Here is a 23329-nt window from a genome sequence, read left to right on the forward strand (position 1 = left end):
CTTTCCTCATATTCATGTGATTAATTGAGGGGACCCTCTGTGGATCTCTGGAATGCCCTTTCTGTGCATCTCTCTCTTCTGCTACTTTGTCAACTGAACTCTGGCCACCCAGCTTTCTGCAGACCCTCTGCTCTTTCTGCTGCACTCAGGGAGTCCCTGAGCTCTGCCTGGCTTTCCCTCCAGGATCAGGGTCCAGAAACTCCCTCAAAGGGTAAACTGGGGAAGTCATGGGGCTCTTCATTTCTCATCTCTCAGGATCTTTTGTTGCCTGAGGTCTCGTGTCTTGAAAACCACTAATTTCATACATGTCGACGGTTTTTTGGATTGTTTCTTGAGCAGGGAGTATAAATTTAGTCTCTTGGGTCTTTCTGACCCATCTCCATCATTCTTTGAGTCCTTTCTTACGTTTTAGCCCATCAAGATATTTCAATCTGGACTTGTACTTTCCTTGCCCCCGCTGAAATCAGCCATTTACCCAAGAAGTCCCATTAGTAGAGAATGGTATTCAGACAAGAGTTGGGCACGTCGTGTGTTCACGGGTCCTGGGATGTCACAGCTGCCACATCCTGTCAGTGGGAGAAAACTTAGAGATGGTGTAGATTTATGCATTTATGTTTGTTTTCACTGACATGTCTTTATACGTTCGCAACCTCAAGTTATCCCCATCCCCTTCCAGCACCCCAGGCTTATCCAGAATCCCTCCTCTCCATATCTGTATTCCCTCCTGGATGCCCTGTGTCTTTTAGAGCACTTTCACAGACAAAATGGAAGGTATCCGGTTACCCTCAGCGGTATTCGAATCTTTTGGTGATGGCTGGTGTGTAGGAAAGGGGGTACCAGAGAACAAACCCAGGTCTGAGTTGAATTTGTGGCTGGGTGAGCCAGGAAAGCCAGTGATTTGGCTGAACGTCTCTTCATCTGTGAAATGGAGGCAGGACCACTTCCAATCATATCAGGGATTCCTCTCTGAGTGCAGAGTGCTGCTACAGAGATTAAAAGGGCTGATGTCACTGCTGTGGGGGACTGCCCTGGAGTGAGGGCTGGAGCTCATGAAGTCACCAGCTTGTCAGGGCCAAGGCAGGTGGGAGGGTGAGGTTCTATAGCTCAGAATAATGCCAGGAAGAGGGAGACACCCAAAAGAGGCTCTACCCCTTCATTTACTTACCTGTGGCATCCCCTGCCTGCGTGCCCTGCCCCAGGCTTGGTGTTGGTTCCGAGGACACCCAACACTCTTTGTCAGGTGGCTTTCCATTCTAGGGGAGAGCCGCGTGCCTTGGGGGATGGCGATGGCAGGCTGGGTGGGGAAGTATGGGGAGCTTTGCTGATACAGGCTGCAGGGAATCCTTTGTCTGTGGGACGGCACAACGAGAGGCTGGCATTTGGAGTGGGTGGGGAAAGCGGAGTTCAAGAGGGCAGGGCTCTTGTGTCTACTTTGCCAGGACTGGCCATGCGACCTGAGCAGACAGCCACAGGCTTCTGTGAGCCTCAGTTTACTTACCTGTCAATGCTGAGTATGGGGGGAGGCAGAGGAGAGACTCAGCTTGGGGGAAGGACGTTGGCCTGGCTGAACCACAGGCGTGCTTGGGACACCGATGTCCCAGGTCCGGCGTGCCCGGCACACTCTGACGAGTGAGTGAGTGAATGGATGAAGGAATGGATGAAGGAATTCTAAAATCCAAGGCCCCAGTCCTAGCCGACCATCTGACTGGTAATGGGACCCCGGCACCTTCCGTGGGCGATTCCAGGCATGGGACCCCCCCCCCACCTCTCTCCTCTTCAGTCTCACACCAGGGGGAGCGGTCCGGTCCAGCGAGGCGGTGAGGGGGTGAGGGGCTGCCCTTCTCCTTCCCCAACCGCAAATTCCCTGCTGACTTCCATCGAGACGCAGCGCGTTGGGCCTTGTCGGATCCCTCTGCCTCACCACAACAGCCTTGGGAGGTGGCACCCGTTTCATTCCCACTTGGGACATAGGGAAAGGGAGGTACACGGGGCTAACTTGTTCATCAGAGGCCAGCAGGCCGCCTAGCTGGCCAGGCTCAGCTTGAGGGCAGGTCTGTAAGTGTCCGCAGGAGACCAAGCCCAGAGACCAAGCCATGGGCAGGGGTGAGGAGGAGCAGGAACGGGTCTTCTGTGGGCTGATATCAGCATTCACGCCCTTGGAGAGAAGCTTGGTAGGAGCCGGGGGCGGGCAGAAATGGAGCACAATCTTGAACCCTTTAGAAATGTAAAGTGCTGTAAATACTAACAACAGACCCGTTCTCATAATCTCCCATTTTCCATTGTATTGCAAATTCTTGTACATTTTCTTGCTCAGGGAAAGATGAAGGCTGACTGTTTAATAACCATACTATTAGCAAGTTATCAAGTATTTGATTGCATTTTCCAGAAAGCACCTCAGTGGCTGGGGGACCATTTCACATCTGCCTTTTCCACTCACACTCAGCATTTCCAGCCTCGCAGCCGGGACTCCTCGGAGTAAAATTGTCTCTGTATCGCGGTTGAGGGAAATTATTTTTTAAAGGGAGGAAAAGAGTATCCAATTTACAGATGTCTTGTGTAATGCACGAAGCAAGAATGGCTCTTCTCGGCCCCGCGTGTGGACGGATTTAGCAGGCGTCGACAGAATGCTGGAATGGGTGTCAGATGGGACGCAAGTTCATAAAAGTTCTTAGCAAAATTCACGCGGTTAAATTTCTGTTGCATGGGATTCGGGACACGGCAGCCCCCTCCATCCTTCCTGCCACCGCAGGGGTTCTGAACCCTTTCTGGAACGATCTGCGATCTGCCGTGGGGGGACAGCTGACAGCCAGTGTCTTCATGCCGTCTGGGGCAGGCTCCCCTGTCCCATCTGGTTTTCCTGGTGGAGGGGATGGACTAGAGTCCCACAGAAACGGGTGTCTACCAGAAACCTCAGAACGTGCCCTTGCTTGGAACTAGTGTCTTTGCAGATATAATTAGTTAAGGATCGATCTTGAGATAAGGAGATTGTCCTGGATTAGGGTGGCCCCAAATCCAATGGCTGTGTCCTTATAAGCAGAAGAGAGGACACAGAGACACACACAGGGAGAAGACCATGTGACAAGAGATGCAGACTCTGGGGTGATGCTCCCATGAGCCCGAGGAGCAAGGACTCTGAGCACACCAGGGACAGGCAGAGTGTCCCTTGGAGCTCCAGAAGGAATAGGCCTGCCTGCCCAGTGGGTTTGATGAAGTCCCAGAACCTAAGTCAGGTTCGGTGGGGTGAGGTTCGGAGCTGACGACTAAAGAAAGAATTCTTAAGACATCTTTGGTGCAAAATGGTGGTTTATTAGAGCACGGGGACAGGACCCGTGGGCAGAAAGAGCTGCTGCCCCGGGTTGTGAGGAGTGGCTGGTTATATACACAGGAGTTGGGTAGGTGAGGACAAAGGGGTGTTCAGAAGGGCTATTGGGATAAAGAAGACTGTCAGGATATGGAAGGCCTGGTTACCATCAAGCCAAGGCCACTTTCCCGCTAATGAGGCACTAACATAAAGACAATTGGGAGTCTCCTGGTGGAATGTTACATTCCTGCTATCAAGCATCCTTGTTAGTGAGATTTAGGTCTTAAAAGAAATTTAACTTTATTTACTTTTCTTTCTACCTCCGCCTCCTTTGGTTTTTTATGGAAGGGAGGGTGACGCAAGGCGCCAGCCCCTGCTCCATCCTCAGCCAGCCTCCTGCTCCCTCATCAGGTTGGTGGCCTCCTCAGCGTGTCCCGTCCTCGTTCCCAGAGCCTGCTGGACACGTCATGGCAAAGGGACACTAGGTGTGGCTGCGGAGGGATGGACCTGCGCTGCCGGGGGCCCAGTGTCATCACAAGGGTCTTTATAGGAGGGAGGCAGGGGGTCCGGGAGAGGAGTGGGAGGACAGGAGCCGAGGTTTGGGGTACGGGAGGCGACCAGGAGCCGGGGCTGTGGGGGCTCTAGAAGCCGGCAAGGGCAAGAGACGGATTCGCTAGAACCTCCAGAGGGAACACGGCTCAGTGGCTATTTTGGGCTCTGAACCCCCAGACTGTACGGCGTTTCACGTGTGCTGACACTCCATTTCTGGAGACCTGTCATGGCAGCATCAGGAGGTTCATGCGTGTCCCCACGCCGGGCGCCGGGGAGAAGCAGGACCGCGCCGTCCCCAACCCCATGGTCCGATTTGCAGCTAAACTGCTAATGAAGCTCCACAGCAGGACCACAGACCCTGTCTTCGTCCACCGCACCGTCCCCCGGGCATCCCTGGGCTCCGTCCCCCACCGCCGCGCCGCTCTGTTCTCCGCACTCTCTTTCACAGACAGCAGGGCTGCCGAAAACCCGGCGGAGCCCGGGGGCCAGGTATGGGCCTGCTTCTCCGGCACCAGGGGCCAACCTCTCACCCCCCCAACCCCACATGCCATCCCTATAGGCTCCCTGTCGCCAAGTTCGCTCCCTGTCCCTGGAACACACTTGTCTCCGGTCCGTGATGGGATGCCCGGTTCACCCCTGTCTCACCTTGGACGTCTCTCTCTTGGGGGAACCTCCTTGTCCATAGGTGCTGGCTAGAGAGGGTAGAGCCCTAGTGGGACCACCGAGAGCCGGAAGACCCACCGAGGAGGGACTCTGTTGCTGCCGTTGATAGCCACGTGGGGTGCTGCGTCTGTGTGTCCGGGGGTCCCCATCTCGCCTGGCAGATGGCCAGGTCACGAGGATGGACTCCATTCATTTGCTTGACCCTCAGCCCATGCCCCCCCACCGTGCCGGGCACGAGGGGCCGCTCCGGGAGCTGCTTGTGCCAGCGGTACCTGCCACCGAGGGGCCATCGAAGTGCCTGTCCCTCTGCCCCAGCCCGCAACCCGGACGCCGCCACCCTGCTCACCCCCAGACCCTCCAGGCCCAGCAACGAAAGGACCATCTTGTCGGGACTCTTCCTCTGTGTGTGGAACAGCGCGGGGGGCCGGGGCCTCGCCCTGGAAGCCCACTGGGCCTGATCCCTGGGTCAGTCTCGTCCTCCGCTGTGGAGTTGGTCTCTTGCGGTGAAGGGCTCCTCTTTGTTTCCGGGAGCCGGGAAGACGGGCTGAGCACGGGCCCTCTTTCTTATTTTCTTTATTTTGTGATGGATTGACCCCTGGGGGACTTTGCCGTCTGGGGAGAGGTGGCCCCTCCCCGGCTAGCTAAACCCTAGAGGCGGTAAGCATGTTCCTAACATGCCCTTCATTCACGAATCCCGCCAGCTTTTTCCGGACTCCCACACCGTGCTGGACCAGTGACCAGACCACTTGGGGCCACCCCGGGCCCCGGGGCTGCTGGAACCATTCCGGCTCACCAGTCCTCGGCCCGTCTGCCACGCCTTACCTGTGCCTCCCGGCCGAGACCCCCGGCAGGGTGGGCCGTGTCTTCCCCTTCTCCTGTCTCCTGGCGGGTGTGGTGCTTCTCCCCGTGGCTTGTCATTTCTAAGGGACCGTGACGCCACATTTTCCATGTGGTCATCTTTACAAACTGGAACCAGGCCCAGATCACATTCTAACACCACAGGGTCCACAGGCAATAGGAAAGCGTAATGAGGGCTAGGGGTATGTTCTAGAAAGATCATCTGGGGAGTGGGAGAGCCTGGCAGGGCTCACACGGATTCCTGCCCTGAGGAGTCCCTGCCCTGGGCGAGCACTGCCTCTGGGAGAGGTGCCTCATGCATCCCGCTGGGGTCCTTGTCCCCCGGGGCTGGGCCCTGCTGTCCCTAAGCCTCTGTCTTCCTCCCCGCCCCATGCTGACTTCACCGCGTCTCCACCAAGACGAAGCCCAAGCCCTTGTTTTCTGGAAGGGAGGCCGTGCCCAGGAGCCGACAGCCAGCTCCATTTTGTGGGTTAGTCTCCCGGCCTCGCTTACGAAATCAGTGTTTCTCCTTATGATAATAAGTAATCAAAATGCAATGAATAAAAGCGTGAACTCTGCTAATAAAATGCAGTATCTGCATCAGCAGAGCCATCGGCAGGGCCCAATGGCGTTTGCTCGGAATTCCCCAGGGACCGTGGGGAGTGCCCGCCATGGGGAGGTGGTCCGTCCTGACGGCTCGCTGGCTGCCTTCCGCTTTCACAGGATAACCCCATAAAGAAGTCTCTTAAAATGCATCTTTGAAATTCTGCCGCTGTCGCCTCCAATAAAAGCCATAGAAGGGAAATTTCAATAAGATAACTCAAGAACATTTAATTTTCTGCTCCTTTGGATTTGCTATCTTATTACAACCCTTCAGTTAGCTAATAAATGTCCAATCCTGTCCAATCTTCATAGTGAACGGAGAGGCTGGGATTTAAATAATTGGAGAGAATGTCTAGGGGGCAGCTTTTAGCCGAGCCTGCCAACAAACTGGTGGGTGCCGTGTCCAAGCCTCCGGTCCCGCCTGTCCACCCCGGCCCTTGTCCCGGCCCTTCCGGCTGCCTGGAGCAAGCAGGGCGGCGGTGGGAGCAGAGAGCACGGGAGGAGGGCCTGGCCTGGGAGCTGAGGTGGTCCGGTGAGACGGGCCAGGCTGGGAAGGTTTTGCTTTTGACACAAAAATCCATCCGCTGCTGGGCTTGGCGCTGCTGGGTACCGGCTGAGCTGTGGCCGCTCACGGGGCACCTGCTCCGCTGGAGACAGCAGGTGGGCCGAGGTCTTGTTGCGAACAGAGCCTGTGCCTTTCCTGGGGCCGGAGTCCAAGAAGCCTGCCCCCCCCCCCCTGTCAACGGGGCCTTTGGGGTCCCTGGGGGGCCGGGCTTTGACTGTGTCCCCTTGTTCGCAACCACAGTGCTCAGGCCATTCTGAAGGGTCTCTGATGAGGCCACTGAGGCCAGGGGTCAGCGGCAGCCAATCAGAGTGTTCCCAAGTGGGGTAGGCCCTCCCCGGTTGTGAGGTCACCGTCAGGGGCCTCCCTCCGTGCTGGGGGTGGGGCGTGTTTGCAGGGCTATGCTCACATGGCAGAGACAGAAGCAGGTGCACTGTGCACGGGCGAGCGCCGGGTGCCCGGCCTCTCATGAGACACTTGCCCTACGGGCTCATGCCAGCGGCCGCCATGCTCCAGACCTTGCCCCAGGTGCTGCTGAGGCCGCCAGCAGCCCGGGAGGAAGGTCCCTCCGAGGCACTCGGACCCTGCTTGTGGTTTAAGCTGCACTCGGAGAGGGCTGGACTGGGCCTGGGCATGGGGCCAGCGTTGCTGATGCCAGCAGAGTGACGGGAAGGCAGAGGCTGGAGAGGAAGGGCTTGGCCTTCACAGCTCACAGCTGCTGGCGTGGGACTCGGCCGCTCCACGGGATGATTGTCCAGGCCCGAGGACCCGGGGTTGCGTGGGCCCCTCCCTGAGCCCGAGCGGCGACACTTTGCCCTGGCCATGTGGTCAGGAGGACGCAGCCCAGCTCGGAGGGGAGAGGACACAGCTGAGGCAGGATGCTAGCCGGAGCGCACACCCTCTCTGTCCAGGCCCTGGGCACCGGCACCGGCTTGCACGGACTCAGGACCCGGGATTCGGAGTAAGACTCACGCGAGCCTGGCCTGCGCCTCCCCAGATCTGGGAAAGTGGACGAGTCAGACAGGACTGTGTTTCCTGCAGTGCATCAGGCGAGCTGCTCGGCCCACGGACATGACTCCTGGGAGTATGTGAGAGGCCGGTGCCCCAGATCGGGGACCCAGGGGACAGTGAAGCCCAGGCTGGAGCTCCGAGCCTGACGCCCCTGGGTCTGCGGTGTCACAGTGGGTGACGCAGGACAGCGCCCCGCGTGGGCCGAGTGGGACTGTGTGTGAGCTGCTGCCAGGGCCGGGCCGAGGGCTCGGTGGGGAACCCTCAGCCTCGCGGTAATGCACATGGGAATCTGGCCGGCGGGACTGAACTAGGATCGTGCTGGGTGCCTGGTTCCTGATCCCAAAACAGATCCCCGTGAACAGTCCTCATGATGTGCTTACGGCAGTCAGACCGTGCGGCAAACAGGGAAGGGGCAGGCCGGGCCTGACGCGTGTGTGTCTGCTGACCTCGGTGGGCCCTCTGCAAGCTCTCCCCACGTCACGAGGCTGAGGGGGAATTCAAAGGCCGGAGGCAGCATCGGGAGGCCCTCCCAGTTGGGTGGGCTCTTGGTGGCCACAGGACTCCCACACCTCTCTGTCTCAGGCCACTCTTAGGACATTTTACAGGGTCCAAAGGCTGGCACTGCCCCTGCATGGGCAGAGGCAGGGGCACCTGGGAGGGGCACGGGCAGGGTCGAAGGCTGTGACCACGATTCCACAGATCCCGAGTCTGGTCACCTCTGCACAGGTGTGTGCGTGTGCGGGCTCTTACGGGCGTGTGTGGCCTTCTCTGTTTGCAGACTCAGGAATCATCATCGATACGCGTGCCCCACTGAGTGCGACGGGCTTGGGGGTCAGGTTTCTGCTGTCGTGTCGTGCATGAACTCAGGGGTCGGCTTAGAGCACCGCCGATTTGGCGGCTCCCGTTCTGCAGGTTAGGGCTGTGGCGTTTTCTGCCCAGGGTCTCACGGGGCTGAAATCAAGGAGTTGCCAGGCCCGGCTGCCATCCGGAGGCTTGAGGGAAAGGGTTGCTTCTGAGCTGGTTCGGCTGCTCCCTACAGCTGCTGGGGGAAGCCCAGCCCCCTTGCTGTCTGCCAGCGCTAGGGCTCATGCTGTCGGCGGCCACCTGCATTTCTTCTCACGTGGCTCACGTGGCCCTCCACAATCAGGGCACTGGGTCCTTTCCCTGCTCCCATCTTTTTGCTTTCTGTCCTCAGCCAGAGAAAGTGCTCTGCTCTTAAGGACTCACCTGCTTAGACCAGGCCCACCCAGTAATCTCTATCTCAAGGTCAGTGATGGTGGAGAGCATAAAAGAATCCCACGAGTGATACTGAGTCAAATTCTCAGGTTCTGGGGATCAGGGCATGCTGCTTTGGGGGTGCGTGTTATAAATTCCGTGCCCCTATCTCTGTGGCATGCTCTCACACCTTCCGTCCACAAGCCCAGACGCCTGACGCTCCAGGCCCTGTGCTGTGAGCCAGGGAGGCCAGAGGAGGGAGACACTGGCCAATTGTCTGTGCTCAAGCCTCACAGTCCAGCTGGGAGACGGGTGAACGAGCAAAACCTTCTTAGAGCAAATGGGCTCTGTATTTAAAGATGCAGAGAGGAAGGCAGAGAAGGAAATCGTTAACCTGGCTAGGAGGGCAGCCATTGGCCCGGGTCTTGAGGGAGGAGTAGGAGTTCGCCTTTGCTGAGTCTGGAGAGAAGGCAGATTCACGCAGGTGCGTGGGGGCTCATGGCCTGTGCAGGAGCACCCCAGGCATGTCCTGGGCATGGAGGTCACAGCGGGCCTCCTGGCACCAGGCCAAGGGAGGGCAGGGGACCGTGGGAGTCTCAGCCATCCTCCGCTGCACAGGTGCCTGTGCGAAGGTGCATCTGGGCCCTCATTCAGAGATCAGTGACCCTAAAACCGCAGCCCCTCTCCAGTCCCTCTGTGCCCCCCTGCTATTGGTAGAACCGTGGCCATGGACTAGGCTGAATGATGCCCCCCAAGATGTTCCTGGTGCCCCCCAAGATGTCCCTCGGACCTACGGATGTCACCTTCTGTGGCAGAGGGGCTTGGCAGATGGGGGCGGTCTGGGCTGACCTGGCTGGGTCTTGGGTCAGCACGGGGTCCCTAGCAGACCACACAGAGGGTGACGGACGTCGGCGGGGCAGGAAGCAGTGTGCCCGGGTGCGGCAGGAAATGGGGAAGCGGGTGCGTCTGGGGCTGGGGGAGGGGGTGTGAGTCGAGTTGCCAGGAGCATCTCCCGGAGCTGGGAAGGCAAGGAGACGCGGTGTCTCCTGGAACCTTTGGAGGGGCCAGCCCTGCCCACCCCGTGGCTTTAACCCAGAGAGACAGGTGTTGAGATTCTGGCCTCCAGAGCAGAAGAGAGTACATCTGTGTCATCAAAGCCACTAAGTGGAAGGGACTGTGTGGCCATGGCCACGGGAGCTCACAGCTCCAGTCCTTCAGGGCCAGCAGAATTGTGCAGGTCGGTTTGGAATCGGTCTGCCCCATGGCCAAGGGATGTCCTGGAGGAGGGAGGGTACCGTGCGGGGACCGGCCCCACAGGCAGCCTGCGGCAGCCCTGGCGTACCTGCGTGGGGTGGGAGGGGGAGCCGGCCCCCGGGCCCCTGGCGGGGGTGAGGTGCCAGGCAAGTTGTGCGGGAGCCAGAGGCCAGAGGAAAGCGGGGCAGGGCAGGAGAGCCCCAGGACCCCACTCTGGGTGGGGGGAGAAAGGCTGGCTGTGCGAGTGTGCGTTTGCACACCTGCATGTGTGTGTACACGCCTCGGGCTCAGGCAACTGTGTGCCAGGTTTGCCCACCCACCATCCATTGTCTGTTCTGTGCGCCAGGCCCTGGGCTGCTGCTGGGGGCTCAGAGATGGGCCCTGGGGGTCCTGCTCCGGGTGAAGGTGGACCCTTGGGGGCACGCGTGTTGTGCCACAGGAGGTGGAGAGTGAGAGTGTCTACACCTGTAGGCACACATGGCCCTGGGTGCCCTCTGGGGCTGGGCGGGGCTGGGCTGGGTGGAAGACACTCTCCCTCCAGCGGTTCTGGTTCAAGCCTGAAGTGCCTCCTGGCAGGTCCAGGGGGACACACTTCTGTCTGACTCAAGGCCCTTCTGGCAACTGTGGCTCCGGCGTTCATATGTGGAAACTGAGGCTTAGGACAGCGGCACAGTTGTGGCTGCAGGGGGCGCGGGGCCCCCGGTCTGACTGCCCTCGCGTGCTCCACAGGCCTTGCCCACCATTCCTGGGACCAGGGGACATTCCCAGGAATCCCCCTCCGGGGACCAGCTGCAAAGACGCAACTTCATCTTTTTGGTCTGATTTTCCTATTTCCAACCTCACAAACACCCGGATGAGCCAAACATTCGTCGACGTGTTTCCACCTGCAAAGGATGGTTCACGCCTTGAGGTAACTCCCACTCTGTGTCTGGGCTGGGAGCGAGGTGGCTTTCTTTGCCCCATAACTCTGGGGGGCACAACCCCAATGTTCACACTGGGACACACACAGGCTGGCATTCACCATCTGGGGAGAGGGATGGGGGTGGGCAACTGGTCTGTAAAGCAGACGAGGAACTTGAGAATGTGGCCCCCAGTGGCACGGCTCAGGGTCCGGAGCAGGTCCCATGCCCGTGGCCTCGCTGCCTAGCATGGGACCGTGACCCGGTCTCTCCACGCCGTGAGCAGAATTCCGCAGTTCCGCGGGGTCAGCACAGAGTGGCCCCCAGAAGGCCTCTGCCATGCTTGTCCCGGGAAAATAGATAACCATTCATTTGCAGGAGCCTAAAGTGTGGTGGAGGCATTACTGCTAATTGGCAATAAGAAATGCTAAATGAAGCAAAGTTTCATATTAATGAGCCGTTTATCAATACTAAACGGCCGCCGGCTCCTTCCAACACTTGATTGGCACTGGCTTTATTTATGTCACAGATGTTTTCCTGCTTACCGAGCTGGTGGGCCATTCCCCCTGCTCTCCGGGGCCCTCCTCTCCTGCTTTGTAGTAAAGGTCTGGGGACAGCAGCGGCCCTGACCGGGGCGTCCCCTGCTCCGCGGACACCGGGCCAGCGTCCTCCCTCCTAACCTGCAGGCTTCACCGTCCTGGGTCCTGAGTCCGAGGAGCTCAGGGATCCTCTGCCCTGCCTCTGCCTGCCTCCAGACCTCACGCAGGATTCTGGGTGTCTGGAAAGGGTCTCACACTGGTTTCCTGCAAGGCCCGGCCTGGGCTGTGCTGGTTCTCAGTGGACGATGACCTCAGTCCCTCCGGTAACGCTGGGCACCTGGATGGTGTATCAGGTTTGGGAGGCTTCAAACAACAATTTACTCTCCCACAGTTCTGGAGCCAGAAGTCCAAAATCAGGGTGTCTGCAAGGCTGTGCTCCCTCTGGAGGGACTAGGGGAGGACTCTTCCTTTTCTCTTGAGTCCTCCAGGAGCTCCTGGGCTGTGGCCGCCAGCACCCTCCCCGGCCTCCCTCATCACGTGGACTGGATTCCACCACCGGCCGGCTTCCCCTTTCCTGTGTCTTTGAGAGGACACTCTCTGATTTTAGGGCTCGGGGGGATAATTGAGGACGAGTCTTCTCAACATCTGTAGCTTGATCACATCTGCAAAGACCCTTTTCCACGTAAGGTCACACATGCGGGTTCTGGGATGTGGACGTCTCTTTTGGGTGGGGAGGGAGTGGAATGCCTCCTGTCCTCGCAGGTGACCCGTTGGGGAACGGAGGCCGGCCCCCATCTGATATTTGTCCATTCCTGCATCTGGACAAATGACCTCTGTGAGCTCTGGAGACTGACTCAGCCACTGTGGGCAGGATGTCTGTCCCTGGTGCCCCAGGAAGGACGGGGGTCACGATGTGAGGTCACAGCCCTTTGCTGCCTGACACAGGAGGTCCAGCTTCGTTGCTGTGACCCTGACCCCCATTAAAGAAGCACCTCAGTGTCCCACTTGCCATGGCGGAGGGCCTCTGGGGATGCCTTGGAAAGTGTAGGCTACTGGCCAATTGCTGGAGTCCAGAGAAGGGAGGGTGGGTCAGATGGAGGGAGTCGGGCCCCTGGGGTTTTGGGGGCGCGTATAGAGCTGCTGTGTGTGGCTTTACCAGGTCGACGGACCCTCTCCTGCTCCAGGTGAGGCCAGCGACCGTCTTCCCTCCTGCCCCAGTCCATCCCTGGAGCCCGAGCCGGAGAGCCGGGATGATGCACAGCGTTAGCCTTAAAAAAGAACCAGGAAGAGCAGGGAACGGCAGCCCAGGACAGGTGCGGTCCAGCGGGACCCAGGGCACACCGGGAGCAGCCAACCGAGGAGGCTCTTTTATACAAGAAAGGGGACTCGGGAGCTGCTGATGTAAACAGAAAGTCCAGTGGAGTAAATAAACTGGGAGCTGCAAGTGTAGCGGCTGCTCATTGGCTGAGCCGTGGTCGTCTCTGATTGGCTGGGCTGTTGCTGGGGGAGGAAGAAACCTTCCCTCTTCCTGCCCGTGGTAAAGTAGTAGCCGTGTGAGCAAGTGGTCTCATCTTGCGGGGTCTACAGCTGACGGGTGCTGGCCATGAGGGCTCCCTGCCTTCCTCCTGACTGCCATGTCGATGAGGTTTCTTATTAATTTTCAGCGTGTAGTGCACCTAGCTCAGAGCCTGGTGTATACGTTGCCTGGTGCTAGGTGTCTTCTGGGATGGTGGGTGATGATCTTATTATTGCAGGACTGAAGAGCCACCTGGGGTCCCCAGAACAGTGGGCAGAGATGAACCCTCCTGCCAGGGCCTGCCCCAGGTCCTGACCCGGAGCTAGTAGCAAATACAACAGTTTGCTCTGTGCTTTTTGGATTTGGGACTGAAGTTTGGGGTAGCTTATTATGCAGCACTAGAACATCAGAGGTCGCAGGGCTTGGGGACAGAGCTGTGAGTTGGGCCTGCCTTTCTCTCTGGTCAGGTGGCTTGGTTTCTTTTCCTGTGAGCTGCAGACCTGGGTGACACGGGACAGCCTGTGGCCAGGACAGGAGAGGGACGCCAGTAGGCACACTCCTAGAGTGCCGTGGGGGCCCAGGCTCTGCAGTGAGCACCCAACACCGGGAGGCAGCTTGGGGCTTCTCAGATACCCCAGCAGCAGTGGTCTGTGCACGCAGGGGACTGGGATCCCACCCAAGTTCTGTGGCTGCCACCTGAAGGGCTCTGTTCGTCCTGGGCCAGAGCTGGAGCTCTGTATCCCCATGGGACACCAACTCCCTTGACACAGTTTCCCAGGATGGTCTGCCCTGGGGGGTTAAGCACTATGTCCCTCACTGCACCCCTGGACTCCTCCCTGGAGGTGCTCTCTTATGGGGGAGGCAACAGACCATAGGTGGGGAGTTGTGTGTGATATGTGTGTGTATGTGTGTATGTGTGTGTGGTGTGTGTGTGCAGATGTGTGTGCATGTGTGTAGGTGTAACGTGGTGTGTATGTGTGTGTATGGTGTGCATGTGTGTATGTGGTGTGTACATCTGTGCAGGTGTGTGTGCATGTGTGTAGGTGTGGCATGTGTACACATATGTGTGGCAGGTGTGTGTGTATTTGTCTGTGTGCGTCTGAGCGTGCATGTGCGGTGTGTGGGCTTATGGCCCATGGCAGGCAGCACACGAGACACTAGGGCCAGCACAGAGTGGCCTCCGTGTGGCTTCGGGCAGGGAAAGTGAGTGGGGGGATGGGGGGCTGGGAACCCATCAGTGTGGGTGGAAGCGGCTGACCTTAGGCCTGGAGTCCTGGCATCACAGCACAAGGCCACAGAGCCACCGGAGCAGAGGCCCAGGACCCCCTTGAGCCCCCCGCAGCAGCAGTGTCTCAGGAGGGAAGCACCGGGTATCTTGTAGACGGGAAGGCTGAGGCCCAGGAAGGAGGGGACCTGTGTGGGCCTCTGCCTGCCCGCAGCCCCCCACCCTGCAGCGGCAGCGGGAGCCGAGTGGCACGTGTCCTGACACGTGAGTGGAGGCCGGGTGGGGGCCGCGTCCTCCAGGAAGTCAGGGCGTCCCCCGGCTGAGGCGCTGGCCTTCTCCAAAGCGCTCACACACTGAGGCCAAGGACTTTGTGCAGGCACATGGAGCCTCAGAGATTTGATGCCTTGACGTCTAGCCCAGTGGGGGCTAGGGGTGGGTGAGCTCACTGCCCGTGCGGGGCGGGGTTCAGTGCCGAAGCAGCCAGGGATGACAGACGGCGTGCGGATCACTGTTAAAGCACCCTGCCATCTTTGCTGTGGGCAAAACAAGTGCTGGGCAGAAAGAGGAGAAATCCGGAGGCCTTCCTGGAGGAGAGAGCAACTGAGTTGAACTGTGGAAGCTGCCTAGAGTTGGTGTGTGGGTCCGGTAAAGGGATCGGGACGGCAAAGGCCCGGAGTGGGGGACGAGGGCCCCAGTTTGGAAAAGGGCTCGGGGCTGCAGAGTGATGGGGAGGCTGGCCAGAGTCTGGTCCTTGTGCCCTGGGTGGGTGTGTGCAGAGCCGGCGGCCCGTCCCCCGAAGACGTGGCTGCATCTTGCTCATCTTGGTAACAGGACACGTGAATGGAAATCAAGGTCACAGGGAGCGAACATAGCTGATGGATGGCCACGTGTGTTCGCAGCAGAGCCCCAGGTCCCTTCTGGATATTTTCCGTCTTCGATGTTGGCTGCGTACTGTTATCGGGAGCGCCAAATTCACTGTCTCAATCGGGTGTGTTTTATGTCTTTGGGCTGTAATTAACCGCGTTCTCCATTATCGCTCCGCATATTAAAGAAATATTTTCCCCAGACCGGCAAAGGCAGAGCTCAATTTATGAAGACTTGTCCTCACAAAACACCTGGTGAGGTTTTCATGTTGTTTAGCAGAGAAAGGATGGATGGGGGAAGCCATTCTGCTTTCTTTTTTCATGCAAACTACTAATAACCTCAGGGGCCTCCAGCAAGAGAGCGTGTGGGTGGGGGGGGGGGAGGGGGAGGAGACCTCAGAGGGGAACCTGCCGGCAACCCCCCGAGAGACCCGTGCGCAGGGCAGCTCATGGGGAGGGGCGGTGTCCTGTGGAGGACAGTGGAAGCCGCTGGGTGGGAGAAAGCAGCCTGGGGAGGAGGCCGTCCTGGAGGTGCCTTGGGGCCTGGAGGTCCACGCGCCAGTGAGCGCTGGGGGCAGGCCTCGTCCTTCCCCTGCGTCTCCTTGGCTTCTCTTAATCTGCGCAGGTGCAAGATCGCCTGGCAGTTCTCGCTCCTGTCCCCTCGGGAAGGAGAAGGACAGTCCCCCAAGATGTCCAACCCGGTTCTGGGCATCTGTGACGGTGTGAGCTCCCATGGCAAGAGAGGCCTTGCAGGTGGCACGGAGATATCCTGGGTTGTCCGCGAGGGGCCCTCGGTCATCCCAGGTCCTGGTGAGGGGACATGTGCCCTCTGGCCTTGAACATGGCATGAGGCCACGAGCCCCGGCCTGCTGACCCTCCAGGGCCCTGGACCACGTGCTGAATGCCTCAGAGACCAGCCCGGAGGGTGTGGAGATGGGTTCTGAGCTGGCAGTCCTGAGTCCTCAGAAGGCCTAGGTTGGCCTCCCAGAAGGATCCCCTCCGTCCCCACCGGCCAGTTTCCTGGGACCTGGGAAGCCGGATGGGGGCCTCATTCCGCAGGGCACGGGCACGGGGGACACGGGTCCATGGAGACCTCGATCCTGGCTCCTCCGAAGCCCGCTGAGATGGGGGTGTCAGCAGCGCTTCTTCGTCGCTGGATTTCCGGTCTCGGTCTGAGAGGACGGAGAGAAGGTGTCACTTGCCCCAGCTCCCAGGGGGCTTCCCGAAGCCCGTGCGGCGCCTGCGCCCTCTGTCCCTGGCCTCGGGGCCCCGCACCCACCGGGGCTCCTGACTCTGGTCCAGAGCGCGTCTTCCTCGCCCCCCGCCTCCCTCGCTTCCACTCAGACAACGGTTCGCGGAACTTCATGGGAGCCACGGCACCTGCTGTCACTTGTGGACGAGGACGCGGAACAGGGAGGCTGTGGGGGATCCGAGGGGGGAGGTGGTGTCAAGGGAGAGAGGATGTCCGGGAACAGAGGAAAACAAAAACAATCAGGGTGCGATGGGTCCCAGTCAACCTCAGGGCCGAGACGGGCCGGGGAGCGGTGGACGTCGGTGTGCGGCACACTCGGCGCGTCCTGGGGTGTCCATCGGGCTCCAGGGGCCCAGGTGTTTACGTTCTGGCATGTTCTTCACTGGGCCTTGACGATGCGGATGGGGGAGCGGAGTCCTGGCCCCTCAGCCGAGGGGAGCGGGCCGGGCCACGTGGCTGTGTGCCCAGGGTCAGGACCCGGGATCGCGCAGGGGGGGCCGCTGTGCCCAGCCCAGCCAGCTTTGTTGTGAGGCCAGCCCCTTCCTGAGATGACCCCACCACGTGCCACCCCTCACACTTGCCCGGGCCCTGGGACCCTCATCTTCTGGAGCCTCCTACCTGCTGCTTGGGCCCGGGCTCCCAGAACACAAGAGCTTGGCTGGTAAGTTCGAGTCCGGAATCAGGACTCGGCGAGGCCTCCCGATTCCCCCTCGGGAGCTGCCTGGCGTCTGCCCCTCTCCCTAGGACTCTGCATTCTGTCCTTGGCTCTCCCCGGACCCACTACAAACAATGCTGTATTTCCTCTGTAACCCACACAGCAAGGCCTGCCTCTCACAGCTGCTCCGGGGGGCTCCGTGGGGACGCTGGCACTCTGCCGCGATGGGAAGAGCCACGCTCCCTGCCGTGGGTGGCATCCCTGGGGAGCCCCGTTGCGGGCCCTCCGCCAGCTCCTGGGAAGGGCTGGAAGGAGACACCCCTGAGTCCTGAGGGGCCTGGGGTCCTGCTGTCATCTGCTCGGGGTGTTCAGAGGTTTCCCCAGGCAAGAGGGGTCCTGGTTAGTACCCATGGCCCCCCAGCCCCAGCCCCAGACCCCTGCTTTGCCCCCCTGTGTCCCTGAAAGTGCTGGCAGGAGCGGAAGGAGGGGTAGCCCTCTCTGCCCTGCTCCGTCCCGTGTCTCGGACCCACTGCTGCCCCCACTTTTCCTCCACCTCCCGGTCTCCGACCCACTGTGGCTCCCGCCGCCGCTGGGCTCCGGGCTGCGGTCTCCAGGGTGGCCGCCTGTCCTGCTCCCGTCAGTAGATAGCTCTCTCATTAATTTCCCCAGTTCGCCCTCTGAGTGGAGTTCTGGTTTTGGCTGGGAAACTGAGTTTTCAAAGTGGCATCGTGATTAATTTGGTGTATTTAATTACTAAAAGGACACCTCTCTCTTTCACTTTGCCCCGAGCCCTCTTTCCGGGCTGGTGCTGGCTTCTGTCTCTGTAGAAAGCCTTCCTCGCCCACACCACGACCCACACCGGTTGGGTCCCCTCCCGGGACCCCTGTGTGCTGATGGGGGCTGCTTGGGAGCACATGAGGGCCTCTGGCTGTGAAGCTCCTCACGGCTTGTCCCCCAGTGGGGCTGCCGGCCTCCTTGGACACTGCCCTTGGGGGTCGACCCGCCCCGTTGCTCAGTGGCTCTGTTGGTTTTGGAGGCCTTTGTCCCCAGGACCCCAGGATTGCCTCTCCCAACCTTGCCTGCAGGAATGAAGGGGCCAGCGCCTTCCATGGCCCGTGCCGTTGTGCATGCCCTGCTGCTCCCTCTGTGTGGGCTGGCCCAGAACAGGGGCTGCCCCACAGCCTGGGGGTGTGCGGAGGGCGGAGGGAAAGCCTGGTTGGCTTCCAGGTTGGACTGAATCTCCCCCCATTCTGAGTTCCCCCGGAATGTGGATTCTGGGCTGATCACAGTTTCTCCCTAATTGGCTTGTGAGCCCTGGTGGGGCGTGTGTGTGTGTGTGTGTGTGTGTGTGTGCGCGCGTGTGTGTCTGTCTGTGTCGAAATTCCCTTTCCTCTTCTTCCAGTCGCCAGACAAAATACCAGCCCAAAGGACGGGGGTTCTGTCTCGGGGGCGAGCGGGTTTGCGCCTCAGCCCTCTGCTCAGTATTCTGTTGGCCTGGGGAATGGGGCACGAGCCAATTATTTTGCTTGAATGTTATAAAACAAAGACCACTTTGCAAGGTGCTTACAATCAAGGGCGTCTCATGTCCTCTTTAGACCCCATGAGCAGCACGGTGTGGAGGCTGGGTTCCCGCTGGGAGTAGACCCTCTTTCCGGGAACCCTGAGCTGGGTGGGCCTCCGAAGGTCTTTGTGCCCCCACAGCTCTCCCCTGTGCAGTCCTGCGCCTGTCACTTGTCCGAGCGCACTCGCCTGTGGTGCCTTCACCTCCCGATGGAGGGGTGGTGATGCCCAGACACGTTGTCAGCCCTGCGAGCGGAGGACGATGAGCTCGAGCCGGCCTCTTCCCGCTGGGCTGGACTCATATTTCAAGCTCGGTCTGGGAGCTCCGGTGCCCGCGGGGATGATCGCACCGACCTGGCGGTGATTTTGTGTTACACCCGCCGTATGTTTTGCTCTGACCGCCCCCTAGCCCTTGGCTTGGTGGGAAAGGGTGTTGTGAGTCTCTCTTGGAGAGGCCTCCCGCCAGCAAGGTCCCCGGCTGGTCCCGGCCCATTTTCCCCACGGTGTCATCCGTCTTACGCCTTCTTTCCAGGCGCACCGCAACAGAGAGTCTTGCAGAATGGCTAATCAATTTCAATAATAAGTTAAATGGGTTTGCTTTTGTTCCCAGAAAGCCTCCCACTGGGAGAGGGATTTTTTAAGAGACTCCTGGGTGGAGCTTTACTTCTGAACTTGGGCTTCCAACTGCTTCTGAGCTAATTGAGTAGAGAGTATGAATAAACATGGGCAGGAACTACTTCTTCGCGCCCACTCGGAGGCGTGGGGCGAGAATCGCTTCGGGTAACGTGGCAGGGTCCGTGGAGACAAGCTCTGGCAAGTTCCTGGGGGGCCCCTTTGGTGAAGGACAGGCCCTGGTGTCAGCCGCGCTCCGCCCCCGTGTTTCAGGGTCAGGTCAGAGCCAGATTGCTCCTCTTGGAAATAGGATGCATGGGAATGGTGTTTGTCAGACACCGGACCTGAGCCGTCTGGATGAATGTCACCCGGCCCAGCCCAGAGTCTCACTCAGGGCTTGCTCCATCTAGAACATGCTGGTGCCTCCTACTGTGAGCATGGGCCGTGCTTATCCTGTTGTCTTCAGGGCTTACAACAGAACAAGGTGCATAGTGTTGGGTGAGTCTTTGCTGGATGAATGTACGGAGGGAGTGATCACATCGGATCATTCTGGTCTCTAGTCTAAGACATATTTTTGGGGAAATCCAGTAAGATCTTGAGGGCGAGACGAGGCTGGGCAGGCGGAAGCTGTTACCGTGTTAGCATACTTGCTCTACATCACGCACGCTCAGTAAATCTCGATGAAAAGCACATCAGTCATGTGCTCCAGCCAAGGAGCTCCTTATGTAGGACTTAAATTCTTTGTGATGACAGAAGTCCTGAATCAGCCAGTTTTCTTTTGATAATTCCTCAAAGCACCTATAAACATCTTTGCAGTGTGATTTCTAAGAGAGCTCACAGCGCTCTCACTGGTGGGTATCTCTTTGTTTGGGAGCTAGATAAAGTTGTTGGCTTGTGTTAGGGGCTGTTTTGTGCTAAAACACCATCTTAAAGCCCTAAATGCGTACACAGCTAATGAGTTGCTCGTATTGTAAGGGATGTGCGTGAGTTCGAAAAAAGGTGATTTTTATCTCTTGTGTCTTGTTCACTCGTGGAGCAGAAAGGCAGGAAAATAAACCATACCGCCTGTGTTCTTTCATTTTCTTTCTGTTTTGTGCCAAGAAACTAGAAGTGAAGTGATAGAAATTAAATTCATATATGGCGTCTCTCCATTCTAAATGCTTGATCCAGATCCACTCATTGGTGTGTGGAGTAAGTTTCCTATTGGACGTGAGGATCAAAATTCTGTCATTTAGGAAGAAAACCAGCTGAACAACCCATCCACCCACCCATCTACCGACCCACCCACCTACCCGGTACCAACCAACCCCAAACCAAACAACCAAAACCAAACCAACTAACTCAGAGTCAACCAACCAAAAACCAACCAACCAACCAACCAACCAACCATCCAGCCCGTCAATGCAACTTGCATGGTCTGGCTACCCAGCAAGGGTAAGGTCACTGTGTCTCGGGAGCACTGGGTGCTGCTGGACCTCCCTTTTGTCTCCACACTTGGCTTCTGTGATGACCTGTCCTCTTGCTTTTTCACCTACTTCCATGCTTGCTTGTTCTTCCCCAAGTCTCTTCCCCTGTTGCACACCCCATGGTAGTGGCCTATGGCATCTCTCCTGGCAGTCTTATCCTTTTTTTGAGTTCCGCAGTGTTTGTAGTGGAGGTGAAGCCATTGTCTGATGTGACAAGAGCCAAGGAAGAGCGGGTTGAGGAAGAATATTGATCCATCTCGGTAGGGACCTGAGCTTGGCGTGTCCTGGTGCACACACGGTTGTTGGTGCTTAGAGTGCAGGCCGCCCTGGGAGCTGTCCATGGTTTAGAATCAGGAGGCACAGAAAATGAACTTTTGGGACTTCATCAAGATCAAAAGCTTCTGCACAGCAAAGGAAACAGTCAACAAAACAAAGAAGCAACCCACGGAATGGGAGAAGATATTCACAAATGACAATACAGACAAAGGGCTCATATTCAAGATCTATAAAAAATTCCTCAAACTCAACACACACAAAACAGATAATCACATCAAAAAGAAGGCAGAATACATGAACAGACACTCCTCCAATGAAGACATATAAATGATTAACGGACACATGAAAAAATGTTCATCATTAGCCATCAGGGAGATTCAAATAAAAACCACAGTGAGACACCACCTTACACCAGTTAGAATGGCCAAAATCAGTAAGACCATAAGCAACATGTGTTGGAGAGGATGTGGAGAAAGGGGAAGCCTCTTACACTGTTGGTAGGGATGCACGTTGGTGCAGCCACTTTGGAAAACAGTGTGGAGAATCCTTAAGAAATTAAAAATAGAGCTTTCCTGTGACCCTGCGATTGCACTACTGGGTATCTACCCCAAAGATACAGATGTAGTGAAAAGAAGGGCCATCTGTACTCCAATGTTCATAATAACAATGGCCCCAATTGCCAGACTGTGGGAAGAACCAAGATGCCCTTCAATGGATGAATGGATAAGGAAGATGTGGTCCATATACACTACGGAGTATGACGCCTCCATCAGAAAGGATGAATACCCAACTTTTGTAGCACATGGACGGGACTGGAAGAGATTCTGCTGAGTGAAATAAGTCAAGCAGAGAGAGTCAGTTATCATATGGTTTCACTTATTTGTGGAGCATAACAAATAGCCTGGAGGACATGGGGAGATGGAGAGGAGAAGGGAGTTGGGAGAATTCAGAGGGAGACGAACCATGAGAGACTATGGACTCTGAGGAACAAACTGAGGGTTTTGGAGGGGTGGGGGTGGGAGGTTGGGTGAGTCTGGTGGTGGGTATTCAGGAGGACACGGATTGCATGGAGCCCTGGGTGTGGTGCAAAAACAATGAAATCTGGAACACTGAAAAGAAATAAAAAAAAAAAGAATTCCTACAAGTCAATGTCAAATATATATATGCAGAGAAACAAACAAAAAAAGAATCAGGAGGCATGGGTCTGAGCCTGGAGGGAGCCACACAGCAACCGCGTGGTTTTGATCAATTTCTTGCTCAAAGAGAGCGAGTCTCGGCTTCCTCCTCTGTAAAAGGGAACAAATAACACATACACTGAAGGACCCTATTTATAGATGCAATGAAAGTTTTGCTAGAAGAGTTCTAGTAAGTGGTCAGATGCCTGCAGATGGTCATTGCTCTGGCCCCTTCTCTTCATTTGTGTCCTGTTGAGTCTGCTCCTGATTTCAGGTCATGTTCATGGGGCATCAGCCGCAGTCTTGGAGTGTGCTACTTGTTGGGGAGATGCGGAAGCTTGGGCTCTGGCCTAGGCAGGGAGGCAGACACAGTGGGAAGGGCTCACCCCACGCGGTACCCGGTGAGCACCTTTCTGCTCCCTCACGCCCACCATCTGCGAGGCGGTCCTTGCTTCTCGCTGGGACGTTGCAATCTGCCGAAGAGGGAGGGACCACGGTCGCCTCGCCAGTGCCCCGTGGATCGCACCTGAGGCCTTCCCAGCCCCTGAAAGATACACGTCTGCTTCCTTCCCTGAGCTGGCTAGCTCTGCGCCCCCTGCTCTCTGTCCCGGGTTCGAGCCCCAGCCACACGGCCACACTCCTGACGCTGTCACCACAGGCAGCCCCGCAGCAGTGTCTGCCTTTCCCAGAGGCTGTGGACCTGGATGAGCTTTGCGCCCTGCCTGGGTTTCAGTGCCTACCACCTGTCTCCTGAGGTTTGCCGAACCCCCATGACCTCCTAGAAGCTTCCGCATGGTATAATCACCGCCCATCGATGCACCCAGCTGCTCCCACTCTTTCTCTGGGCCCTGCCGCAGAACGCCCCAAATCATTACAGAGCATGGAGGTCTGCACATGCCCCCAAACCAGCGGGCTGATCCTCAGGGACAGGGACCTCGCTCTGTCCAGCCGCGCAGGGAGCGTGGAAGGCCAGACCAGACGGAGTCAGAGATGAAGGGGTCCCTCGCCGAGGCAGCGGGGTCACTGGTGTCTCTCTTCTCAAATAGCAGGAGCCCTTGAAGGGCAAGAAAGTGCTGCTGTGCTTTCTCCATCCTTGGGTAATGTGAGACTCGCCCAGCGAGGCTCAGGAGCACGTGCTGAGGGACTCACTCCTCCCAATCATCCGGCAGGTGAAGGATCGTCTTGCTCTTAACCAAAGCTCTCTCCAACATGTTTTTCTAACGTGAGGGCTCCGAATCTTTTCTCCCTTTTGGGAGGCCGGCCAGGAGCAGGCAGGACGCATCTCTCCAGAGG

The sequence above is a fragment of the Mustela putorius genome, unplaced genomic scaffold, assembly GCF_011764305.1.
Source record: "Mustela putorius furo isolate JIRA1106 unplaced genomic scaffold, ASM1176430v1.1 tig00003871_pilon_pilon_pilon, whole genome shotgun sequence".
Classification (NCBI taxonomy): Eukaryota; Metazoa; Chordata; class Mammalia; order Carnivora; family Mustelidae; genus Mustela; species Mustela putorius.